The 22,204-nt window shown below is 42.2% G+C and overlaps 1 protein-coding gene across 5 annotated transcripts in view; it reads left to right on the forward strand.

Moving 5' to 3' along the window:
- LOC135490699 (rho guanine nucleotide exchange factor 12-like) overlaps window positions 1–22,204 on the forward strand; it is a 110,053-nt gene that overhangs the window by 2,719 nt on the left and 85,130 nt on the right. Inside the window, exon 1 of one of the 5 annotated variants that reach the window (XM_064776073.1) lies at window positions 1,564–1,597. The exons of the other annotated variants lie outside the window; for them this stretch is intronic. The gene's annotated coding sequence lies outside the window, so the exon portion shown is untranslated. Of the gene's footprint in view, window positions 1–1,563; window positions 1,598–22,204 lie in introns of those variants that run through there. 5 annotated transcript variants of the gene reach the window in all.

A 22,204-nucleotide genomic window follows, 5' to 3' on the forward strand; every position in this document is an offset into this window, starting at 1 on the left:
TGTCGAAAGTTGCTTCCCGCAAACACTCTAAAAAGTCACATTGCGTCACAGTCCGAGTTATTTCGACCTCGTGTTGAGCCATATTCTCGACCAAATCCTACTCGGATTCTAAGTAATCGGTTTCTCAACCAGAAACGCTTTGACTGAGTGCCTTAAAGATTACATCAAGATGACGGAATGGGCAATGTGATGCCTCTGAGTGTGTGACCATTGCAATACCAACATTGGAATATTGGAGAGGTCAACGAGGAACCATACCTTGCTACATCACTCGTGGCAACATTTGTTTGCAGTTGATACCCTATCGGATTGATTTGATAACCATCTCTGATTTATTATTTTCGTGGAGTGCAGTTAAAACTTACTATGTCGTAGAATTCAATTAAAGTGTGTAGAGTTACATGTGATGGTCATCGTTCTGGAGCAAGGTCTCATATTCTTATTAGGCTGCTAAGCAATATACCAGTACAGGTAACAACGTGATTGCAGAATAACAAAGACAATAATGGTAATGGATAGTAAGTGTTCGGAAACAGTATCAGTTTGTGGTAACAGCGTGCATTATCTTCTCGGATATTCTCGCGAGATCTCATGCCAACCACTTACCTTAGAGTCTGATTTAGAATCGGAACTTACACGGATACTACGCATACGTATTGAAGTCAGACACGCGTACCCAAACCCCTTTCATTAGTATTTCAATACGCACGCGTGATTTCTTGCGAAAGGTCTCAACAGCCATCCTAATCTCGTGATATACTGCTCTCCGTTCAAAAGAGGCGCCCAATTAGGAGAAAAACATATTCTGATTGTAATTTGATTCGGGAATTCTACTGCGAACCGATAATAACAATAATTGAATATATTGATATATTGGAAAATCGTTGCAAGTTTGTGTTACCGCTTCCAATCTTACGTATATTGGTATACTATCGTCCAGGCCGGCACAGGCACAAGAGGCAGGTGAACGGACGAGTTCCTTTGAATTCATCCAGTAAAAGAAATAAATGGATACAGGCGATCAACAGAATTATAAGCAACATTAAACAGGAGTTAACGTATTATTCAAGCAATTACAAGCTACATTAGTGTAACATCCTCTGAAATATCTTGCTAATTTCTATGGATGAAGGATAGACTGAAGACGTCACTTGCATTCTTGATACAGCTTCGTGTAGGTTCAGTTTTTGATTTATGGGCCAATTTTGTTTGCGAAGTCGAAACAGGTGAAGTGCAGGGTTCCTTAATTCTTCAAGTTGCAAAAATATTCAGAACACGGATAGTACCCGAATCTATACTACTTTGGAGAAATTCTCCTCTGGATAAAATTACGGACAGCTCCACTGAAAATTCGCCCGGACCCAGGATACAGCTATACTGCTGCATTGAGTCACCATGAGACGGTTCCTTTCTCTGAAGAGTTTGGAGTCCTCCTCCGGGGACGAAGATACCCGTCCGCAGAGGAGGTATGAGAGACATGTGACAGACTCGTGGTCGGGGGATGAAGACCCTAGGCACAGGAGACAACGCACAACTAGTCCCGTCATGCAACTGTTCCGGAAGTTCTCGAGAAGAAGGTCAAGGTCGGAAAACTGTGGTGAGTGTCATCAGTTTCAGTGAAGTAGGTAAGATGCATGAGTCTGATGTTCGACATATTAGACAGGCATAAATTGTGTCAGTGCGTGTTTCAATGGATCTTCATCAAATGATGCGTACTGACGGCTGTCCACCAAAGCCGCCTGATACTGATGACAGCTCCCTTTGCAGAGATGTGCTGCATGTTATTCTCAGCTACCCGTCTCGTAGTATGCTTCATCACTGAGGGCACATTGTTGTGACCCTGTGACCTTGACCTCTATTCCATCAAAGCGCCATCTTACCATCATCCCCTCGTTGAGTTATTACCTTACATATTAAGATTTGTGTCATTTATGATGGCAACACCACTTGGGAAATATGTTCCTATCAATATCTCCTTTCCTCGAGATAGCCGATTAATCAATGGATTTACAATGTTTTGGGATCCTCGTCATTTGCCAACAGCGCGACCAAGTCAGTCTAACCAGCCTGGAGTTGTGCAGCCAATTTTGCATCGATGTGATTGATACACCGTGTGATAATGCAAATTTAATGGCCCTGGGCGACAAAGATCACATTTTCAGGTTTGGAAGGAATGGGTTGCTTTCCTCGATAGTTGCTGGTCTGATATTGTCTGAATGACGCTTTTCGGACAAAATAGTTTACGTTGAATGGCGATGTGGCGATTTGGGAAGGGGCGAAACCGCAATTGGGCGGAATTGGTCAATATACCGAAGTATAGTAGACGGTAGATGTTGTGATCATTCAAGACAACGACACTTTCCAATCTAAAGTCCCCGCTTAAAGACGACACAAGAACGGGTCAAGGTTAATAGCCGTTCCAGCGCCAGGGACCGTGGTCTGATAAGTTTAATGGGTCGCTTTACAAATTAATGTCACTGTTTATTTGTAAACGTGTTCAGCGAGTTTTCTGTTGATACCTGCTTGAACATGCTGAACGAAGCAGGCACATCCAAAAAGGAAAACAAGTTATTTAAAGACGAATAACTAAACAAGTTTACAACCGTGTTTGTGCATTGATCAAAGATAGGACTCAAAACACCAGTGGCATTGACATCGTCTCAGTGCAGTGAATGAGAGTTATGAGTATATAACATGTGGGCTTCTCAGCCAATGTCCCTATGATGCCGAGATCGGTGCCCAGGGTTCCGAGAGAGCACCTCCCACTGCTGTGGCGAATCCCTTATCTGAGACTCCTGATCCGCCCCTGCTCTGGGTCGATGCACCCACTAGAAGTGCTGCCTGGATCTTGTTGGACCTGCTGAAGCGAGGATGATATGTGTCCCGTCGATGGATGGAAGTTTACCTTACATCTGAATCACCCTGTTCACGGGGAATTACAGCACTTAAAACATGCCGGCCACCAGCTTGTATGCTCTAGACCTTTTTTATCTTGAAGTTGTTGACACGTCGAAACTGAATAAATACGCAGATGGCTTAGTATCCAACGTGGGAAAGTGCAAGTGCCCATTTAGCGTGCTTGACACGATAGGAACCCGCCGAGCCACTGAATGCACTCTTATGATGATTAAAAAATTAAGTGCTTTCGAGTAATAGCGCAATTGATAAAAATCTTCTGAAACGGGTATATCATGGATGTTCATCCGGTTCTTACATAAAAAGATGTTTTCAAATCGTCTCATGGTAAACTGGAAATTCTATCATAGAGCCCACTCTCCTGGAGTTTTTCAAATTCGAACAAGTTCGTAGTTATATCCCGTGCTGGATGTCTTAAGTTTACTGATCTGCCCCCAAACAACAAATTTTGTACCGGTACGCGCGTCTCCGTTGTCAAAACATTTATTTGCTATCCCGAGGGATTACGATGCATTCGGACTTTGAGGATTACTGTGCAATCTTAACACAAACCGTGGCAGTGAGATGTGGGAAAGGTTCGCCATTCTTGCACTTGAGGACTCGATGTAAGTCTGATTTTACTCTGATAACCCTCAGATCAGCTGTTTAGTTCAGGTATCTTCGGAATCCTTCTTGCTCGCCAAAGAGAAATATCTGCTGCGATGCTTATAGGAACTAGACAGTTCGTTTCACATGCATCATGCGAAAGCTTTATCCTTCTTCATACCGATTTTCTTAATAGGCGTATTCTTACTTTAGTTCCAACCAATGCCATGAGTTTGCAGCACTGGATCTGCCAGCATCAAAGTTCTCCGAAACCGTTACTTCGTTGATATTCTCGGAACACTCGTTTTTGCGATACTCGATTCTGCAAAAAAACTCTTGAGTTCCGCCAGTATTTATAATTCAGTAGGCCTGATACCAACAGCCTCGGTACCCTCGTTTTGAAATAATTTGTAAACGTTTGAAGCCAGACACACGCAGGAGCCTTACATAGTCTAGTGGCTGCACTGTTGACTACTGCGCGACGGATTAGGCTCACGCTTGAATGATCCTGGCTTCAACACAATAGCACAGTTGAGGAGCGAGGTTTGGCAAGCGGATTAGGCTCACGCTTGAATGATCCTGGCTTCAACACAATAGCACAGTTGAGGAGCGAGGTTTGGCAAGCGGATTAGGCTCAAACTTGAATGATCTTGGCTTGAACACAATAGGACAGTAAGTGGAGCTAGGTTTGGCAAGCGGATTAAGCTCACACTTGAATGATCTTGGCTTGAACACAATAGGACAATTGTGGAGCTTGGGTAGCGGATTAGCCTCACGCTTGAATGATCTTGGCTTTTATCGAGGAGCTAGGTTTGGCCAGCGTGTCGAATTGCTCTGCAACCCGATTGACAGTGAATTCGTACTGTGAAATTATACATGCAGTGTGTTTTCATTCCTTCGATGTCAGGGTAAGCAAGACACCCTGGGACCAAGCATAAGAAGCTTTCGAAAGACCCCCTCATTGGCCAATGGTTCATTATGATCACTGCGTCCAAGTAGCGATAGAGAACAATGTTAGCTTTGGCCTAAATTGCTCTCACAAGATATTTTCTGAATCATTCATTTATGATTTGGATATCAATTTCGATATGGGACTGCCTTCTTTAAACAAGCAACGCCCGTTTCATAATAAAACCTTTAAAGGCAGGAATTCGAACATGATATCATGATACGAAAACGGGGTGAATCATCACGCATCGCTTCTCCGCTATCTTGTATTATCTCTCGTCATTGAATGCACTTTGTTCATTGTTGGTTCTCCGTCATTGAATGCACAACTATATTTTCCACCGAACATTGGGCATTCACAAACAGAAAAAACATCTTAAGCAGCGCATAAACACAAAACATAATGATATTATTCCTTCTAACTATGTGAACACACTCAGTATATCTATTACAATAGACTAGTCATAAGAATTTATTGACTAAACTATTTAGAAGTTGGCTGTGTCCTCTTGTGAAGGAGTTCATCAATAAGTAATTTGCTACTCACTAAAGATTATTAGGCCGTATGCATATTGTAGAGTTTGGGATAAGCAGTCAAAGCTTTACTTTAAAGACATTGCGCTTCGGATTTTAAGGATTTTCATAGCTCTTTCACAAATGGTAAGTCCAGTTCTTGTCCTTAAAATACTAATGCGAATTGGATATATGTGTATTATTACATTCTTGTATTTTCATATTTCTGCCAAATCATCTTCGTTGAACACTGAGCAGGTCGTTGAAAGATTCTTACGAATGGTTTAGCAATCGAGTTCAGGGGTAATCGGATAGATGGAGTATTTTGGTTCCAATGTTGCAGCGAGTTCGCAGCTGAAAATAGCCAAGAATTATGTTGGCTGAATTAACGACATTTGCGACAAAAGCATTATCGTGGCCACCTGTTGTGTGTCTCTGACTGCTGTATTTTGTTGTCAGACCCAGAGTCCCTTGCTTCTGATCAAAGCTTAAGGCTCTACCTACGATGAACGGTGGTTGGCCATAGCTGTTCCAGGAGAACTCCCTTGTTACTGGAATTCTATCCTAGGACAATTACAACCTTAACACTGGAGATTTTTTCCATTTGCATTTTTCTATTTCCCATTCTTTTGATAAAGTACATGCGCTGACGTAACATAAATATCGCTTGCCGATATTCAGCTCTAATCCAGTAATTGATACAATAGATTATTGGTAGACGTCCCAAAAGGTTATTGATTACTTATGACAAAATGTTACATACCAAGTACAAAAGTATTGGTAATATTAATTGTTATAAAGAATTTCTCAACAAGTTACAGGAGTTTGGCTCCCTCACAGATTCCAATCATAGTTAGCTACTGGAACCTTTGGAACTGTTCAACTTGGTAGGTTTTGCGAGCGACACGGCCAAACACAACCATGGACTCCTTAGTGGTAGATAGATATTTAGCAATATGGGGTGAAAAACTGCCATGATGAACGATGATTTCAACCCTTCCTCAAATACACTTTGGACAATGGATACAAGCTTAGACGCTATCAATGAATTTTGGAATTTATTATCAATGTGTGTTGTTTGTTGGTGGCCATACACGATTCCACTCTATGAATCCGATATCTCCTTGGCTAAGCCCAATAATCCAAATGGACTAAACATTTCGAATCAACAAACACTGGATGATTTGTCGTCTATTTCATCCTCGATTCACTTGAAGTCTGAAGCGTCCGTTTGAAGCTTCCTTTCGTCCATAAAGCCATCACAAGCCGCAACAGCAATGTTAATGGAATCTTTCTATCAACCCTGTAACTTGGAGTGATACAAACTAAGAAATATTTTCATTTTTATTTTGATACCTTTCCATCCTGGCAGGACCTCGGCCAAATCAACCTCCTCCGACTGGTAAATGCCTAGGGCTTCGTGGGAATAACTGAACAAAGGCAGCTGATCGCTACTCTCAGATAGGTGCTTGAAACATACTGTTATCAAAAAGATAACAAAAAATCTAACTCATTCAAAATGTATGTTGCATGTACACAATAGATGCTGCCACGCTTTTGAGTGTGAGGGACCAGCTTGAATAATTCAAACTTGATATACCAATGTGTTTTTGTTAGAGGCTGTGATAAAAGTATAAACTAGAGAACGTAGAGGGCCTACTACAACTTTTCATCAACATTTATCATTGGATGTAAGCTTACAAATGAATGCTGTGACTGCCCACATTACCAACATGTTTCTTCGGCGTAACGCAAAGAGGAGATTCGAAAGGAAACCAGTTATAACCGGTAAGAGTTAATATTCCTGTATTCTTTCTATTGGAAAAAGTCCATCTTCTGTATTCAATTATTTCAACTTCTAAAGTCCCACACAGACTTGAAGCAGTGTAGCCAATGCTGCCACTGTTTTATTCCAGTGGAAGTTCTTATACTTAGAAGTCGTCGTAAGCCAGCGATATTTGCCTTAAACCAAGGTCAATATTTTCAATTCTCGATACCAATATTATGATATCATTACAGCTGATACCGCCTGCCCTGGTCCGCTATGAATTTGAAATGTTAAGTATGTCAATAGCATGTGACCAATCGATTTCTTTCCCAAATATACGTGAATTGAACACAACTGCTTTGTTCTTCGAAATCTGACAGGATTTTGAAGGATGCTGCACAGCCGTTCATGAATTTGATTGATGACTCGAATTTATTAAAACTGGCGGAGAAAATATGAAACGAATCAGAGAAATCGGCAACAAACTGCAGATCTTATTGACAATAAGTGAACATTTATGTCATGAGATAAACTGATATTTTGAAACGTTTCATCCTCTTGAGACATTCTCCTTCACGCTGCGAACCAAAACATGCCCATGTCTTCTGTGGTTAAGTGCGAGAAACGGAAGGTTATCCTTGAGATTCCTTTGATATCAGCACCCACTTTGGACGTGATGAAAGCTTTGGTTCTCCTCAATGAAATATCACAGCGCGGCGTCTATTAGGGCGCCTCCGACTCGAGATAATCGTGCTGTTTGCAATCAAAGTGCCGTGTCTCAGAAACACCGTGAAGTCATCTAGAGTTATCAGGTACACTGAGCTCTCGAGGATGGCCTTTCAATGAGAAATGTCGTGGTCTGTTTATTTTGTTTATCAAAACTGTAATGGCAAGCTTGTGAAAACTACCAAGTAGTCAGCTTTCACTTCTGCCGCATCAGGCAAGCATTGGTGCGTGATCGCCCGGCGTAAGCGTCTCCCAAGGGTGACCTCCGTAGCCAACCATCGGTGCCAATCTTCTCGGAGGCGGACCCAAGGTTGCTTAGTATGCCACTGGTCTCGCTGGCTGTTAATACGGTTGCTGTGAAGGCAATTGACACGATCATTGGGGCAGACTCCCCGGTGCCAATTCGGACCAGAGGGGATAGCAGTATTGACTTGGTCTTTTGTCACCAGATTTCAGTAGTAAGAGTGGGTGTCAGGTACCATTGACTTGGATTAACAAATGTACGATCCAATCGTGAGAAGTCATCGAATCTCACGCGACTGTTGCTTCTAGCTGGGGCAATCTTGATAGTACTACACTAAGTGATTCTGTTCGGGATCGTGCGTCCACGGCTCTGTTCTCGCAACCCTGGTTCTATGTCAGCGGTCTTAATGACATTAGGCATTTGACAGAGACATTTGACTTTGGTTTGAAAGGTGTTTTATCTCAGTCTTTGAAAAGTGCTTTACAGTCACCCATGTTAGTTGGTTTACCCTCATCCCTTGCTGTAAGGTGTTTTACCGTCATCTCTGTAAGGTATGTTTTCAACAACCTGACCAGTATCTTTCTGCGTCTTAGGCTTGTGAGCTTACATAGAAATGGCAGTAGATGGATAGAATGTTTGATTAGCTGCTTCGTGAGCCCGAAAGTTCCCAGTCGACGATCATCTGATCAGATTACACCTCCCACCCCGGGTAATTATCACATCCCCGGAGGCATCCTTTGCCGTCGATGACACCAATCAGCTACCATCAAGTCAACGGTAGATCTTCGGCGGCGTAAGAGTTCTTTGAAAGCAACCTTAGTTCCATGACATTGCAATTTCAGCACTGTGGAATCAAACAAAGGCATACCCTGCCTTGATCTTCTTAACTTGCGCGATGTCGGATTGAAAGAGACTAAGAACTTGTTGCTGATATCGTTGGCATCTAGATTCTGACCATTTTGGGGCGCAAGAAAGTAATATAGTGAAGAATGTGACATGCGATCAGGATACAGATCCAGCAATCACACCAGAATCAGAAGTCGTCATTACAAGCCCATGTTCTCAATCCCTGTTGCATTCATACCTAATCAATTTATTGGCAAAAAAAACCAGAAAATTCCTATCAAAAAGGCAATCATCAGGCGTGTAGAGTTCTCGAGACGCAGCCTCATATATTTTTTTCTATCCCACTCGAAGAAACAAAGTAAGGACATAGTCGACCAAATTGTGGAATGAGAAATTACTTGCTGACGCTTGGTTGTGATAGATTGGTTCAATGTGTGCTGGATCTTAGTGCGATCATTTGAGCCTGCAGTAGCTACCATCCTTACCATGTTATGTACCGCACTCCTCTAAGTACGTAAGTTACGTAAAAGCTCGGTAGCGTGCTGGTTAAGGTTACCAACTCTCACTCCAAAGGTCGGTTCGAACCCCGGTGCAGTCGACTCTTTGACTTTGTCCTTGAGGTGTGCGCTGAGATGTACCTGCCACTGATAGCCCATAGAGCCAATTGTGGCGACCTTGTTGTGAACGGCACTGGGCCCAATTAGTCGATCGGCGTTAGAGACAAGCGCCCGACTAGTAAAGCGTTACTGCAAACGCCGACTGAGCAACTGGACCCTGGACGGTGGAAAGCGCTTCATAAAAACCGCCATTAGGCTACATGTGTTGTTATCAGTCGATGTTATTATCAGTCTTCGCTTCTTCTCTCCGGTTATCTTGGCACAAATCCTCCCATTCCCGTGTTACATTATTCTGATTAGGTAAGAAAAACAAGGCGAACCAATGCCCTAGAGATGTTATAGTCGAACAGTCTAAGGATTACGTGGAGACGCAGCCTCTTTTTATAACACAATGATTGCTGCAAATGACAGACAGAAACGACATCAGCTGATAAAAAACACTCTCATCTAAATCGCAAGCTGAGTAAACTGTTTGACACGCTCTCATCTGAAGGTCAGCCATCCCATTTGGTCTCCTGATGCCTATTCAAAATCCAGAATGGATGAATAAAAGAGTACGGTTTAATTATTTATCATAGGCATCATTTGAAACATATAGCTTTTAACTCCAGATCGTGCACTCCTTATGCTCTGGCTTCAGCAATGAGAGAATTGGAGATTCGCTTGGTACAGTACATGTACATGTACAGTATTTAGAAAGCTGATATCATAGGCACTAACCAGAGAGAGCACCATTTATCTGTATGATGGTGTTTAATATTTGATAGCTAACCAACGTTTGGAGTCGCCATAGAGGACCACTCATGTCGGCTTGGAAGATTTTGTTTCGGTGCCAATTCCACAACATGATGTTGTTTGGCCCTTCATGGAGGGATCTATTTGGAGAGAGTTCATAAAATGTAGCAACATTTACCCAGAAATAAAATCGGGCACATTGTGAGACCCTCCAGCAGCCTTATCTAGAGTCAAGAAATGACATCCTTCTTAAAGAGCTTTCAAATGAATGGCCGAGTGCATTGGTTCCGACAGTTAACTCGGCTTTCGGACTAATACCTTCGAACCATCTGGCTTAGACAGCTGGTAACGTGGCAAATAACTGACTCTGACCAGCATCAAAATCCATCGCTTGTAAAATTATCAACACAGATTGTCAATACCCGTTACGACAGACTCGCCGAAGACTCCTGCCAACCGTTCCGTTACCACGCGGCAGCGCTCTTAGCGAAAGCAACCATCAAGAGCGTACTACCTGCTTGGTGGTTGTATTATCAGGATACGACGCGGCTCATCATCGCCCACACAGAAGCTTTTTTACCACGTTACTCCACAGATCCTGGAATTATCATTTGCATTTGAAAGGCTAGTTATACTTTTCGCCTGAGGACAACGGCTGCCCTAGATACTCAACAATTCTCTCATTCATAAAGGAATATCACGATTAAATGGTGTTTTTATTTCTCATCATAACGTGTTCAGTCGTGTGTTAAGACAGCTATAGTTTAACTACTGGAGTAAACTCCAAGATACCAAGATGATCAAAAGACTGGTTGGCCAAAAGAGAAGGGTTACTTTCCCTGATATTTTGGTTACGAAAGGTAAGAGTATTATACCTTTCGATATGAATGTGTAAAGGAGTTTGTAATTTGTTTGTAATTGTGTTTTTTTGCGGTAGTTTAGTTGTACCGTAAACATGACCAAGACTATTTGTGTACTTGTTTTATTGGGTCAATGGTTTTTGTGCCAGGAGTGTCTGGGGTAGAAGAGGGGCGGCCTTTCCCGATAACCTGGGCTATTAGCTACCGGTGTAGAAGTGGAAAATATTCCGCAGGAAAAAGTGTCCGGTCCTATTATATTGAGTTATGGTTGAAGGATGGTATATGGTTCTATGGAGGCCATGTCCGTCAATAGCTCAGAGTTTAGTGCTCATGATATAATCCTTTACTCCCCGGACATTCTCATGACATTGCAAACTCCTCGTACCTCTTAGCTCAGTCAGGTATGCAAGTTTTCTGCAACCCATTTGTACTTGAAAACAAATTACAATATGCCGTTATGGAACCGGGAGGGGTTAGGGGCAGGATGAATGGGGAAGATTCATATTTTTCATAGATAGCAAGTTTTATTGTTACGCCTTTTGTACTGTCATAACAGTATTTGATACCAACGAAATAGAACGCACGCGCTGCGTCGCCTCAAAAGGGTGACTAACGCTTAGCAAATAGTTTGTGCAATTTGTTTATCAAATATCAGCCCCTTGTCGCCGATGCCAATTATATAGATTTATCGCCTCAAATATGTGATTTCACCCGACTACCAATTCGTTGAACAGACAATCTATTGCTGTAGGGTAGAAAGTCTTAAGGTACACGCGACCTATCAATTCCTCCTCAGCACTATCATAGTTATGATACAGGTATCTTGTCCTAAGTGAGGCTGGGATAAGCGAGAATGAGAGCAGTGAAAGCGGGTCTCTTGATTTTGCACTTTAGCAGTGTAATTGGTAACAGTTACATTGCTTCAGCCTAATTGTTCACCCTTTTGGAGACAGGACCAGTGGAATCCGTTCGCTTTGAGGCGTTGAAATGAAAATCTTCCTGAATGGTACGAGATTCATCAGTAAACGAGCGATGCTGCTCAGGACATCAATAGATGACAGATGCACTCCGATCGCAAAAGTACATCTCACTTCTGTATATTGGAGTTGTGTCAGATATCGTCAACAACCTTTACCTCTTGCAATCAGAAAGCTTGTATCACGTTTTTATGGCTGGTGAGATTTTGCTGAACATATGCCGTATTAAAGCAGCTTACCTCTGAATGTCGACTGAAACCCTATCATTCTGCTTTGAAATCGTACTTTTAAAGCATCTTACCATCTTTGCAAAGAGCATGTGTGTTTCATGAGTTGGTTGTTTGAGTTGGTCTGCTCCTGAGATAACTTTCAAAGGTTTTGTTTAAAGAGAAGATATTGCTTACAACACAGATGCCTTATGCATTGTTATAAGCTGAAAGCATTGTGTTAGCAGCTGTTTTGTGGCGGGATACAGTGCATCAGCTCCACGCAGCCATGCGCACATAAGGTTAGATAAACCTAGGATCCCGTTGATAAGTACCCCGTGCAATTAACTGATCGTTTATACCCGGAAGACGATATTGTTGGTACGATACTTTATTGTCACCACCCTAAACCTTCTCTGAGGCATTAACGTTTCCTTGGTGAATTTCCGAAAGCTTGGAGCGGTCGCTGTACGATTTTTATGAAAAATGCTTTATCTGCACAAATTCAAACCAATTCAATTTCAGCAGATCGCATGTGATTTCCATTCGCAGTGCATTCGGCACAGTCGCTGCATACTATGTGGACACGAAGGCTTCCTAACACTGCCTTGGTATTGGCAGTTCAGCAGACTGCACCAGAGATGTAGAAGCAGGTTTGAAGGATGCTGAACTAGTGACAAGTGGTCAATACTAAGAAATGATATGCCAACATTGGCCGCTTGTTTACTGCGTGGGATATCAGAAGCGGCTCCGTTACAAACCGCACACTTCGGTGGGTGGATGACAGTTTTGACGTGTCATAACGTCATATCGCCTTCCACCATACACATGATACACCCTTTGGGAAAGCCTTCTGTTTCTCGCTGAGGTTTGATGATAAACTGCGGCTGCCGTCGGGATAAACTGTCATTGTGGCTGTATTATATGTCGTGGTGACGTACACGTAGGAGGCAAAACGCTTAGTGTTATTATGTTGGGCTATCGCTAGACATTGGAAGCATTCATGATGGTTCCCTCATTGATTGACTGATTCTCGTTCCTTATAATCTTCCGAGTCCCCCACCAAATTCAGGTTCATTCTGTTCATTATTTCGTTTGGCCTATAATAGTCCATGGTTTCATCTTTGGTACAGTTTGCCTCACGATAAGCTGCACTTGATCCAGTTGAAACAGAAGAACCATATCTTACAGTACTTAGGGACAAGTCTCGTTCACTTCATGATGTAGATAACTCTTCGTCGTGCATTTCGAAGCTATACCGTTCCAAAGGTGATAGATTATTCTGCTGTTTCTATAGCTGTTCCTAGGCACTTTGTTGGTATCCATGATTACACTTGTAGATGTTTGAACTCTTTGTCATTGAAACTGATCAAAAGGTTCACTCAGCAAACGCATCTTTGACAGTACGATAGACAGAGGCGGAAGCTTTCTGCCTGATGTGTCACTATCATGCGCCTCATACTGAAAGCGTCTCTTTAGAATTACAATAGGGTCTAATGGCACGTTTCTAGTTGGTCATGTTGTCTTGAGACAATCTGAAGAGAGACCCCGGGCTCTTGCTAGTCTTTCTTTCGTTTCTATGTAGGGATATAACTCCGAGAAATAAAGCATTTTCCGGTTTGGACCTAATTCTCCATTCCACTGAGAACGTGGAAATATATCGTATTGTTCGCTAAGCCAGAGGCTTTGTGAACATCCCACTCCAACCACTCAGTACAACAAATACTCGTACATTAATGACTCTTGCCGTTGATTATCAGGTGTGTGCCCCTATCGCCCTGATCAGGAGGAAATTCGGTCAAGTCACTGTACACCAGCTATCGATTCATGTCAGGATCTTCATCACAGCTATCTGCTTGCTCTGTGAAGACATTAAGGGATGTTAATCTGGCGAAGTGATTACAACATCACATAGATTGCTGACGAGACTCTATACAAAGATCACATACGATTGGGTTAGGAATGATAAAGGTCTGTCACCCCTAGGCGATTGGTTTCGGTTCCAGTTCCTCCCCACCCCACCGCCAGTGTTAAACCAATTCCTGCATACCGTAACGACAACCACAAATAACTTAAAGCGAACTGGTCAGACCCGTCTTCTTAGCTTGTTGGATGTTTCAAAGGTGTTTTCCTCCTCCCGCAGGCTTTTTAATGTCACACGTTGTACTTGGCGTTGTTCAATTAAGATACCATTGTCGGGGGTCACGGTCCCTAAATGCCTAGGACACTCAAAGTCAGTCTCATGCAGCGCGTGCTGAGAATGATTGACAAGAATTGAAAAGAAGTCGATCGCAGAATTGGCCTGATTTGGCCGCTAGCCTCAGTTCATTCGGTGCAGATATCCCGATATTTTGATAAGATAGTAGATAAGGAAAAACATGCTGAATGCTAGTTCTCGGTTGCCTGTGATGCGGCGTGAGGGGTTACGGCGTAGTGGCGCTGTTATCCTCTGACACTATAATTCACTGTTCACCGATAGCATACACTCGCTCCTAATCATTTTGTTCTGTGGTAAAGCTATTAAAGACAGTAATTGATGTCAGAAGGATCCAAAAACTACTTTCAATGTCAAGCAGTGGCTTCTCTTAAAGAAGATAACACCGCCATTGCGTGATCAACGATTTCGCCAGCTTAACCGACGAAAAAACGAATCTCATCTGAATAGTTCGTACATTTGTATCAGGATGTAATGGAAGTTTAAAGCCACTAAAGTAAGACACATTATCGTAGATCACTGAATGCTGAGAATCTCGCACCGTCGAGACACCGTCGCGGATTAATGTAAGATGTTCTGATGTGTGTGATCATAAACTTCCTCATCCAGGGGTTGCGAAAAGCTATTTACGGTGTGGGTGGATAACAAGGAAAGGAAACGTATCAATGAGAAATAATGGTGAAGTTTGGTTCAGGATGTCTTCCCCGTGTCTTATGCTGTTGTCCTCGAACTCATTATGGCCAATTTACTTTCATGTCGGTCCTCGCGTTACCCTTGTGATTTGTGAATGTGACGAACTGTACTGGCCTTGCATCCCTGGTTGGCTACGTTTTCTTATTACTAACCATATCCAATGGTTGTCCCTGATATCATCAACGGGAACTCCTATGAAGCATGTCTAGTGACACTGGAAGCTGTTGCCTTGAAGGTCATACTCTCCCATGATTGACGTCAACCGTTGACAGGTTTGCTACATTTCTTTTCATCTGTATTATATTGACGGAACGGTGTTTAATTTGGGGAGTACGATCGATAGAGCCTTACACAGAGTGATTATTAGTGATATTTAGAAATCACAACTGAAATACCATGACCCCATCATACATACAAATGCATACTCATCATTAGTTCAAAGATCATGCCGACATTTCATATTTGATCGTTAAAGAGTAAGCAATTAATCAATCAAGGCTAATGAGGTCAATTTCAAATAGACGGTGAAGATGATGAATCTGCATGACTTATCTAGTGGCAGCAATGGCTTGTAAAGAATATTCAAAAGTCTGCGTCGGACCGCTAGTTCAAATATCAGATTCAACTGCTCTTCAACTGCTGTATCAGAATATCTCGAAGTTCAAAATACGTTAGCTGTTTCTCCATTATTCACGTCAATACATGAACATCACTGGTAATTTAACCGGTAAATCTACTAAAGACGACACGATTGATCGTTTAGGAGATCGAGGGCAGAATAATGAATGAGACCCCGGAATAAGAACACGCCACACGATATCTTATCATTCCCAGAGTTTCGTATCGTTTCGACAACAAATTCTGAAGTAGACAATTTGTCAAAACGCGATTCTAATTGCAGTTGAGTTCACAGCTTTGTTGATCTCTAAGATATAGATCACAGGAAAGATCCGACGGAAATTTGACAAATTTGAAGATGGCGACTCATCTGTAAACCTGGGAAATCTACAGGCTACTATCATTCCCGTTTTTTGGTATTTGGCATTCGAAAATTGCTGCGCACGAAGTCAATTCCGTCATCATTCAAATGTCTTTCTTAATCTTCAAACAGAAAATTACATTGGCATCGATGCTTGAAACCTTATGTTGGATCAGCGAGAGATGAAATCGAATGAGTAGAAGTCGTGTCAAATAGCATCAACATCTAATCTACACAAGATGGTTTTAGCGCTCTTTGGCATTTAAAATATGTTTTAAATGCATAAGGTTGACAGTACCATATCTTTGAGCTGTGTTTAAATACAACCGAGTAGCTGGTCGTACTAAATATTTCGTTTTGTCATCAATATCTTCTTCTTCGTCTTCAAACCGAGTTGAAAGTAAACACCTTGCGGTACTGGCATCGCCATTAAGAAGTGATCTAATCAAATGAAAATTTAACGACCGTAAATTGGCCTGCGGCGTCTTTCAGATGTTTGAAAGGTGGCAGGATTGGAGATTTCTTAAAGACAAGATGTCGTTTACTCGTCACTGAAACTGGACAACGCGCTTTGAAAGACCAGAACAAAATGCTTTGGTCAGACAGTCCAACGGCTATGGAATGGTCAGGAGTAAAAATTGGAAGAAAAGCATTTAATTTCAGATGAGTATATTTAGCTCTAGCCTTCTCAACCCAGCTACAGAGTTGGCTTAGACTTGTCTCCAGCGTCATGCGAAACTTCCACGTACCATCAGAATGGCTTGGTGAAGATCAGATTTGTACATCCGAGCATCTGCCAACAAGGATTAAGTGGAAGTAACTATAATGGTGTAGACACGTATGTGGCAACTACACTAATTCAAACGCCCCCTCAAAAATGAACTGAATTTCTGAGTTGTTCGGCAATGGTTAGGGATACTGGCATTACCAGCTTTACATTCGACCGGTTAAGGTAATAGCTGCTCAACGTAGCCACGTGTCATTCTAACACTCGAATGGAGGTCAAATGCACTTTGCTTGTTGATGCATCCTTGTTAAATGACCTTGAGAATCCGACAATCTTTGATATTTCCGACACCTTACGGAAATAGTGACGGCTCTGGAGGCGCTGTCTCTCACGGAAATGCATACAACGTGATCCCAGTCTCGAGAAAACAGATACAGTCTAATCCACATGATTGCTCAACCTTCATCATCGCCTCCGATGAGTCACGTGAGCTGCGTACTTCCGCCCTTTGGTACAGAGCAAGCCCGCGCTGAATATCAACTCGGCGAATCGTTTTCAGGTATCTGAACACTTCCGCTCCTGTGTTGTTGCCGAAGTAATAAATCATCGAGTTTTGTTTAAAAAAACCAAGAAAGTATTGTCATTCAATGAAGACTTTAATGCAGCATGAAACGGTTACATTTAGTTTCTTTCAATAATGCTACTTGAAATCAATTATCCAAAGAGATTTCTTGTGTTGTACCCGAGCATCTGCTGTTCTGGCGTCGGATGCTTTTCTTTAACCTTTAATGTTATTTTCGCCATTGGAGATATTCGTCAACAAATCCAATCATAGTTTCTGTGTTGCTCAGCGAGGCGGAATTCAATGATTTGCAAAGCAAACAACCCAAACAGCATCAACCCCTGCGCTTTTTGTCAAACCGCCGAATCACTAATGGACCTGTTGACCCAATTTTCACAAATCAACAACTTGTCTCGGCATCTTCAGTTGCTGTTCGAAGATATGAAGTTTCTTAAAAGCATGGAAGCGCGAAAGCTGACTTGTTGACAGCCACAAAGGAAAATATTGATTTGTCTCCGAGGCTAGACTATCATTTCCGGGAAGAAGAACTTGACCCTTTTCTCTAGGCGGTTTCTTGGAACTTCTGGTTCCCGTGGTGTGCCTATAACGACTCTCACAGCAACAGGGGCCAGCCGCTCCCGCTGCGAGCCACACACTTGTACCCTGAACAGCTTTTTACAGCTTAAGAGATGTAACTGTCATAAATTACCGACGAAAAGACGAGGATAACCCTTGCATTGCTCCAGATAATCAGGTGGCCTAAGATTTACAAGTGCCCTCCCCTTGTTGTGTACGTATTAAATGAACCATCTCATCACAAGCATTGTTCAGCAAATCTTTGAGAAAACATATCGTCAGTTGCAACAACTGGAATATGCAACAGCTCTGTTCAAATGGCAGATGATTCCCTGATTGATAAACGCGCGGAGTCGTTGCTTCAGGTCAGGTATCAATGCATTTGATATGAATCAGCATCAAGAATCCACGTCTCTCTGCGTGCATGCTGGAGTAAAACGAGTCGTTGAATACGTCAAAGCACTTTCCGACTGAAGGAAGTTCAACATTATGCGTGGAGTTCTCTTACGCACGAACCAAACAGCTTGAGTCTTGAATTTGAACTCTTTGAAAACACATCCATAAATAATGCTTAAGCTAAATGAAGCTGGCGGATGTATTTATATTCAAATCGACTGTGATGCTTTAGTGATTACTCGGCCATTTTTCACTGCGGTACGTCTGTCCTGTAATTTAGCACGACACGAATCACTTCTAATCAGTTGGCAACACGTGAGCAATAGATATATACATTGAATCTCACGGTGAATAAAGTTACTGATATGATATAGTAAAAAAAAACAAGGGCAATTTCTGGGCATAGTACTGTCGGTACGCAACCCTGATATTTCCCGGCTGTTGTTGACTGAGCTCATTTGGCACACACGGAAACTCTCAGCAACAGGCAATTGTTCCAGTACAAGCATTGTATAATTCGCAGAAATATGCAGTAATTCGTCGGAAGTGTTTCTCAATGTTCCTCTCCACTTGAAATGGCTACCCATAAGCTGCCTTCGACACTGCTTTGATTAGGCGCCGCTCCAACTAGTACAGAGCAAATTATTCCTGTCCGCAATTGACAAGTACTAAGAAACTGATCTCCTAATTATGGCAATTTGATGAAACCGACGATAACAATCTAATAGTGGCCGGGGGTAGATTGCTTACATGGCGTTGACGCAGCCAATGTCTGTGGAGTGAATGTGATGCATGAATTATCCTTGAACTCTGATGGAGATCCAGAATCATGATGATAAAAAGATGGAAATCTGATACGACTGAGGAATAAATTACAATACATAAAAATAATGATAATGTTGACCCGATGTTGAACCCAGAAGAAATTTGATAAGAAACTGCACGAGTGTTTGATCAGAGTCACCAGATCGTACGAGATGATGTTCTCCGGCCTAAAAGCTGCTCAAGGCCGCAGGTTGAGAGCGAGAAAAACTGCTCCAACAGATGACTATTGTTGAACCTTTTCCCTTCATATCAGAAATTAATCTACTTAATATCATTTTGATCCAATATTTCATCCCCCGCGGACTCAACGTCAAATCTGCTGCATTCCCTGTGAGGAACACGTGGTGAGAAAATTACGTTAGCAATATGATGAGAGGTTGTTCTACGTGGGCCTCGAAATTGTATAAGTCGAAAGTGTATCTTAGAAAAGCTCCAAACAACCGATCTGTATTCCTGACATTTCAACAAAAGTCATTCACATTTTAGTGCCTAATGTAGACTACTAATCGACCGATTGATGATTTGGAATATAAACTACGCTCCTTTTATGATGTCATCGCTTTCTTCTGTTTGATCAAACAGGTTTTTCAGCACCTGCTGCTGGCTTTCGTCACCATATAAACAGCAATCAACGCTCTGGATTTGCCATCAACTAGACTCTAAATAGAGCTACTGCGCTCTGCTACCATGTGACGGAGCCCCGTGATTTCTCACTGTGGTGCGTACGCGGCTGCGTTGAGGGTCTCTAGAAGGTGTAAATATTGCCCTTATGGGTGCGATGGAATCCCCCAGGCCAGCACGTCGTGCGACTTGAATACGATAAAAGTAAACCAGAAAACCAGAAAAGAGAGACACGGCAATCATCGCTTTTTACCGTCACTTCTTACAAGCGAGGTTTCATCACGCTCGTCCTTTCGCCTTTGAAGCATTTTCACGTTTAATCTACCATCAAATCATCCTCTTGCTGAAAATGGAATTAACACGCCTCTAACCTGGAAGCAAGGAAGTGATGAAATTTCATTTTCATAAAAAATTGAAAACTTACAAATTGCATATTCAATCGTGAGTCGTGAATTTGTAGGGTTTGCAAGATATTGTCGCATAATCAGAAGCGCAGGAGCCCAAGTGTTTGAAGGTGCGCGACTCTCTGTTGGACTTGTTTTTCTCACTCGTCTGTGTCAACACTGGGCATGGCGTGCCAGTATCTCGTTTCTTTTATAACAACAAGCCAATTGAAAAGATCAATACTGGTACAGACGTTAAGACATTTGGTCTCACAAAGATCTACGCGAGCGAGAGGAAACTGATTCCCATCTTTGTTACCGGCTGTCAACGCCAAAATATGGATGACGGTTCAAATTCAGATTGCCGTTCTCTCATTTGAAAGTGATGGTCGTTTGCCAAGAACTGTCATCCAGATCTTCCAGTCAGCCTGCTTTAACTGCTTCAAGGATAATGGTATTGTCTCCTTTGAAGCTCCTTTGAATATTTAAAGACATTTACAGAGGACACTCTGCTCTATAAAGCCGCGATAACTGTTGTCAATGTATCATATGAACAGTCTACAGAAGTCCTCTCGCATGTGAAGAGGAAAGTTTGCATGAAGTCGGCAAGCATCGACTCTTGCAAGTGTTGTCAGGATATCATTGAAGAAATGATTCTCATTAAGAGAAAGGAAGCAGCATGGCAGTTTGCGTCTCAGGTGGCAGAACATCATCAAAGTCCGGCTCCCTGGCAGTTTTTTTACAGAACCAGCAATCAGTGATCAGTGGTGTGCTATTATTGGGGATTATGCAGCCGGAAATTGAGGTTTTGATGGACATGGCTCCTCTGGACTAACGTGATCCCTGGGAAGACGTGTTCTACATGATGCGGAAATGTCACAGATTTGTCTTCCAATTCCACAGTTATCAGCTGGAAGATTTGCGAGACTTTCGTGAAGTGATTGTAACACTGTTATTTCATTAGATCGGAACTACAAGTGCAATAAAATAGTGGCCAAGAGTAACCACTGAGTTAGACAATGGCAACACCTGATCATCAGAGAACAGAAAACAACAAAAAAGCTTATATTAGACTGTAAGGGGAGAATACCACAGACATAAACCTAGACTCCTGTTATCATGAGCATTCCAGACAGCGGGGATGATGCCAATTTCCTATCTTTAGATATTATGTTCCTATTGTTCTTAGCGAATGTTCCGCCTCCATGTTCTGTGCACAATGCACCTTATCATGGCGTGTACTATAGTGTAAACACGATTGCAAGAAGTTTCGACAGTTGGGCTACATTCTTCCTTTTTTGTATCATGCGTGACCCACCAACGCGAACGTGAACAACCAAGCACATTGTAAGAACATTAACATGGCATATCTTACTGCATAACAACCGCATGAGAATTCCATCTGTTGCCATGTCTTTCAGCTGGTACCATTATGCGAGTTGCCGGCGGTAATGAAAACGTGAATGCCAGTGAAACGCACTGTAAGGAACCGTCCGGCAAAAGTTCACTTCTTTACGGCGGTCCTGAATGACGGAAGAAAACGTGGCAAGCCTTTCCTCTTTTCATCTCCGCCGTGCCTTAACATCGCAATCAAATACACATTAGTCACTTCGTAATCAGCACTAAACAGTTTCTCTTTCGGAAATTATATCAGCGATAAAGCATGTTATGCCACCATCGCATTTGTCAAACAAGGCTCCAGAGTGGAGCCGCTGATGGCTGGATAATGGTGCTTCGTAAGGGAATCGGTGATAATCTCATTGAGAGAACCGTTGCCGAAGAAAGCAAGAGAAACGTAGATGGAAAAAAGCAACATTGATCAGTTATCTTTGAAGTCATAGAGATCATTTGATGCCCAAAACAGCATGCTTCTTTGATCCATCTGGCCAAACCCAATTGCTTTCTTCAGAACTTCTTTATTTCTCTTTGCAGGAAGACTTTTCATCATTTTTGTTATCAGTCTATCTATATCACCACTTTGACTTTGTCTAATCGTTTGTTTTCTTTCGTTCTCTTCAGGTAAGTAGCAGAAACCAGTCTGGGCAAGTCATGCGACGAGGTAGGACAACAGGTCTGATATGACTTGTATGTTTTTGATGAACAAATCCTTGCCCAGTGGCCACTTTACGGACATGCGACACATGTCTTTGGATTGCTGTTGCTAATAATCGATAACAAATGCCCAGAAGTAATCGATGCCCGACTCTGTGACAATTCCTCCTTATCACATCCTTTTGAAATTCTTACGTGTGCTAAACTATCATATCGTAAGAAATATTTGCTGTA

The sequence above is a fragment of the Lineus longissimus genome, chromosome 7, assembly GCF_910592395.1.
Source record: "Lineus longissimus chromosome 7, tnLinLong1.2, whole genome shotgun sequence".
Lineage (NCBI taxonomy): Eukaryota > Metazoa > Nemertea > Pilidiophora > Heteronemertea > Lineidae > Lineus > Lineus longissimus.